We start from the raw sequence: 5994 nt of genomic DNA on the forward strand, positions 1-5994 counted from the left end.
GGATTGAGGATTGACAACTGATTGTTGAGGACTGAGTGCTGAAGATTGAGGATTCAGGATTGAGGAATCAGGATTGAGGTTTGAGAACTGAGGATTGAGGATTAAGGATTGAGGATTGAGGATTAAGGATTGACGATTGAGGATTGAAGATTGAGGTTTGCGTATTGAGGATTGAGGATGGAGGATTGAGGATTGAGAATTGAAGATTGAGGATTGGGTGTTGAGGATGAAAGAATGAGGATTGAGGATTGACAATTGATTGTTGAGGACTGACGGCTGAAGAATGAGGATCGAGGATTGAGGATTGAGGATCGAGGATTGAAGGATGAGTATTGAGGATTGAAGATTGACGATCGAGGATTGAGAATTGAGGATTGAGGATTGAGCATTGAAGGCTGAGTATTGAGGATTGAAGGTTGAGGATTGTGGATTGAGGATTGAGAATTGAGGATTGAATATTGAGGATTGGGGACTGAGTGTTGAGGGTTGAGTGATGAGAATTGATGTTTGTGGATAGAGATTTGAAGATTGCAGATTGAGTATTGAGTAATGAAAAATGTGAATTGATGATATTCTATTGAGGATTGAGCATTGACAACTGATTGTTGAGGAGTGAGGGCTGGAGGTTGAGGATTCAGGATTGAGGATTAAGGACTGAGGTTTGAGGACTGAGGATTGAGGATTGAGGGTTCTGGATTGAGGACGAGGACTGAGGGTTGAGTATTGATGTTTGAGTTCTGAGGATTGAGGTTTGAGGATTGAGAATTGTGGGTTGAGGATTGAGGATTGAAGATTGAGGATTGGGTATTGAGGATTGAAGAATGAGGATTCAGGATTGAGGATTGAGGATTGAGGTTTGAGGATTGAGTATTGAGGATTGAGAATTGAGTATTGAGGATTGAAGATTGAGTATTGAGGATTGAAGATTGAGGATTGAGGATTGAGGATTGAAGATTGAGGACTGAGTATTGAGTGTTGAGTGATGAGAATTGATGTTTGTGGATTGAGATTTGAAGATTGAAGAATGGGGATTGAGTATTGAAAACTGTGAATTGTGGATATTCTATTGACGATTGAGGATTGACAATTGATTGTTGAGGACTGACGGCTGAAGATTGAGGATTCAGGGTTGAGGATTCCGGATTGAGGTTTGAGGACTGAGGATTGAGGGTTGAGGATTGAGGATTGAGGATTGACGCTTGAGGATTGAGGATTGAGGATGGAGGATTGAAGAGAGAGGACTGAGTATTGAGGATTGAGGTTCGAGGAACGAGAATTGAGGATTGAGCATTAAGGACTGAGGATTGACGATTGAGTATTGAAGACTGAGGATTGATTACTGAGGATTGAGGATTGAGGATAGAGGTCTGAAGATTGAGGATTCAGGATTGAGGATTCAGGTTTGAGGTTTGAGGACTGAGGATTGAGGATTGAGGATTGAGGATTGAGGATTGAGGATTGAGGATTGAGGATTGAGGATTGAAGATTGAGGATTGGGTATTGCGGTTTGAACTTTGAGGACTGAGGATTGAGGACTGAAGATTGAATATTGATGATTGAAGATTGAGGATTGAAGATTGGTGGTTGTGGATTGAGGACGAGGTCTGAGTGTTGAGGATTGAGGTTTGAGGAACGAGAATTGAGATTGAGCATTGAGGACTGAGGATTGAGGATTGAAGATTGAATATTGATGATTGAAGATTGAGGATTGAGGATTGAGGGTTGTGGATTGAGGACGAGGACTGAGGATTGAATATTGATGTTTGAGGATTGAAGAATGAGGATTGAGGATTGACGATTGAGGATTGAAGATCGCAGATTGAGTATTGTGGATTGAAGATTGAGGATTGAGGATTGAGGATTGAGGTTTGAGGATGGAGGATTGAGGATTGAAGATTGAGTATTGAGGATTGAAGACTGACGATTGAGGATTGAGGATTGAGGATTGAGGATTGAGGATTGAAGATTGAGTATTGAGGATTGAAAATTGAGGATTGAGGATTGAGGATTGAGGATTGAGGATTGAGGATTGAGGATTGAGGATTGAAGGTTCAGTATTGAGGATTGAAGATTGAGAATTGAGGATTGAGGATTGAACATTGAGGACTGAGTGTTGAGGGTTGAGTAATGAGAATTGATGGTTGTGGGTAGAGATTTGAAGATTGCAGATTGAGTATTGAGTATTGAAAGCTGTGAATTGAGGAAATTCTATTGAGGATTGAGGATTGACAACAGATTGTTGAGGACTGACGGCTGAAGATTGAGGATTCAGGGTTGAGGATTCCGGATTGAGGTTTGAGGACTGAGGATTGAGGGTTGAGGATTGAGGATTGAGGATTGACGCTTGAGGATTGAGGATAAAGGATGGAGGATTGAAGAGAGAGGACTGAGTATTGAGGATTGAGGTTCGAGGAACGAGAATTGAGGATTGAGCATTAAGGACTGAGGATTGACGATTGAGTATTGAAGACTGAGGATTGATTACTGAGGATTGAGGATTGAGGATAGAGGTCTGAAGATTGAGGATTCAGGATTGAGGATTCAGGTTTGAGGATTGAGGATTGAGGTTTGAGGATTGAAGATTGAGGATTGGGGACTGAGGATTGAAGATTGAGGATTGAGGATTGAGGATTGAGGATTGATGATTGAGGATTGAAGATTCAGTATTCAGGATTGAAGATTGAGAGTTGAGGATTGAGGATTGAACAATGAGGACTGAGTGTTCTGGGTTGAGTGATGAGAATTGATATTTGTGGATAGAGGTTTGAAGGTTGCAGATTGAGTATTGAGTATTGAAAACTGTGAATTGAGGATATTCTATTGGGGATTGAGAATTGACAACTGATTGTTGAGGACTGAGGGCTGAAGATTGAGTACTCAGGATTGAGGATTCAGAATTGAGGTTTGAGGACTGTGGATTGAGGATTGAGGATTGAGGATTGAGTATTGAGGATTGAGGTTTGAGGATTGAAGATTGAGGATTGGGGACTGAGGATTGAAGATTGAGGTTTGAGGACTGTGGATTGAGGATTGAGGATATAGGATTTTGGATTGGGGATTGAGGATTGAGGATTGAAGATTGAGTACTCAGGATTGGAGATTGACGATTGAGGATTGAGGATTGAGGATTGAGGATTGAGGATTGAGGATTGAAGATTGAGTATTGAGGATTGAAAATTGAGGATTGAGGATTGCGAATTGAGGATTGAGGATTGAAGGTTGTGGATTGAGGACGAGGACTGAGGGTTGAATATTAATGTTTGAGGTCTGAGGATTGAGGATTGAGGATTGAGAATCGCGGATTGAGGATTGAGGATTGAAGATTGAGGATTGGGTATTGAGGATTGAAGAATGAGGATTGAGGATTGAGGATTGAGGATTGAAGATTGCAGATTGAGGATTGAGGATTGAGGATTGAGGATTGAAGATTGCAGATTGAGTATTGAGGCTTGAATATTGAGGATTGAGGATTGAGGATTGAGGTTTGAGGATTGAGGATTGAGGATTGAAGATTGAGTATTGAGGATTGAAGACTGACGATTGAGGATTGAGGATTGAGGATTGAGGATTGAGGATTGAAGATTGAGTATTGAGGATTGAAAATTGAGGATTGAGGATTGAGGATTGAGGATTGAGGATTGAAGATTGAGGATTGGGTATTGAGGATTGAAGATTGAGAATTGAGGATTGAAGATTGAACATTGAGGACTGAGTGTTGAGGGTTGAGTAATGAGAATTGATGGTTGTGGATAGAGATTTGAAGATTGCAGATTGAGTATTGAGTACTGAAAGCTGTGAATTGAGGCTATTCTATTGAGGATTGAGGACAGACAACTGATTGTTGAGGACTGAGGGCTGAATATTGAGGATTCAGGATTGAGGATTCAGAATTGAGGTTTGAGGACTGAGGATTGAGGATTGAAGATTGAGTATTTAGGATTGAAGATTGAGGATTGAGGATTGAGGATGAAGGCTGAGGGTTGAGGGTTGAGGTTTGAGGACTGAGGACTGAGGATTGAGGATAGAGAATTGAGGATTGAGGATTGAGGATTGAAGATTGATAATTGGGTATTGCAGATTGAAGAATGAGGATTGAGGATTGAGGATTCAGGATTGAGGATTGAAGATTGAGTACTGAGGGTTGAAGATTGACGATTGAGGATTGAGGATTGGTGATTCAGGATTGAGGATTGAGGATTGAAGATTCAGTTTTGAGGATTGAAGATTGAGAATTGAGGATTGAGGATTGAACATTGAGGACTGAGTGTTGAGGGTTGAGTAATGAGAATTGATGGTTGTGGATAGAGATTTGAAGATTGCAGATTGAGTATTGGGTATTGAAAGCTGTGAATTGAGGATATTCTATTGAGGATTGAGGATTCACAACTGATTGTTGAGGACTGAGGGCTGAATAATGAGGATTCAGGATTGAGGATTCAGAATTGAGGTTTGAGGACTGAGGATTGAGGATTGAAGATTGAGTATTGAGGATTGAAGATTGAGGATTGAGGATTGAGGACTGAGGATTGAGGATTGAGGTTTGAGGATTGAGTATTGAGGATTGAGAATTGAGGATTGAGGATTGAAGATTGAGTATTGAGGATTGAAGATTGAGGATTGAGGATTGAGGATTGAGGATTGGGGATTGAGGATCTAGGATTGGAGATTGGTTATTGAGGATTGAAGATTGAGGGTTGAGGATTGAGGATTGAGGGTTGAGGATTGAGGACGAGGACTGACGGTTGAGGATTGAGGTTTGAGGACTGAGGATTGAGGACTGAGCATTGAGAATTGAGAATTGAGGATGAGGACTGTGGGTTGAGGATTGAGGTTTGAGGAACGAGGATTGAGGATTGAGGATTGAGGACTGAGGATTGACGATTGAGTATTGAAGACTGAGGATTGATTACTGAGGATTGAGGATTGAGGATAGAGGTCTGAAGATTGAGGATTCAGGATTGAGGATTCAGGTTTGAGGATTGAGGACTGAGGATTGAGGACTGAGGATTGAGGATTGAGGATTGAGGATTGAGGATTGAGGATTGAGGATTGAGGATTGAAGATTGAGGATTGAAGACTGACGATTGTGGATTGAGGATTGAGGATTGAGGATTGAGGATTGAAGATTGAGTATTGAGGATTGAAAATTGAGGATTGAGGATTGAGGATTGAGGATTGAGGATTGAGGATTGACGCTTGAGGATTGAGGATTGAGGATGGAGGATTGAAGAGAGAGGACTGAGTATTGAGGATTGTGTGTTGAGAATTGATGTTGAGGATTGAGATTTGATTATTGAATATTGAGGATTGAGTATTGAATCATGAGAATTCAGGATATTATGTTGAGTATTGAGAATTGAGGATTGACTGTTGAGTATTGAGGATTGATGTTTGAGGGAGGTGTGTTGAATATTGAGGATTGAGGATTGAGGATTGAGGATTGAGTATTGAGGATTGAGGTTTGAGGATTGAAGATTGAGGATTGGGGACTGAGGATTGAAGATTGAGGACTGAGGATTGAGGATAGAGAATTGAGGATTGAGGATTGAGGATTGAAGATTGATAATTGGGTATTGCAGATTGAAGAATGAGGATTGAGGATTGAGGATTCAGGATTGAGGATTGAAGATTGAGTACTGAGGGTTGAAGATTGACGATTGAGGATTGAGGATTGGTGATTCAGGATTGAGGATTGAGGATTGAAGATTCAGTTTTGAGGATTGAAGATTGAGAATTGAGGATTGAGGATTGAACATTGAGGACTGAGTGTTGAGGGTTGAGTAATGAGAATTGATGGTTGTGGATAGAGATTTGAAGATTGCAGATTGAGTATTGGGTATTGAAAGCTGTGAATTGAGGATATTCTATTGAGGATTGAGGATTCACAACTGATTGTTGAGGACTGAGGGCTGAATAATGAGGATTCAGGATTGAGGATTCAGAATTGAGGTTTGAGGACTGAGGATTGAGGATTGAAGATTGAGTATTGAGGAT

This window comes from Calliopsis andreniformis, unplaced genomic scaffold, assembly GCF_051401765.1.
Source record: "Calliopsis andreniformis isolate RMS-2024a unplaced genomic scaffold, iyCalAndr_principal scaffold0046, whole genome shotgun sequence".
Classification (NCBI taxonomy): domain Eukaryota; kingdom Metazoa; phylum Arthropoda; class Insecta; order Hymenoptera; family Andrenidae; genus Calliopsis; species Calliopsis andreniformis.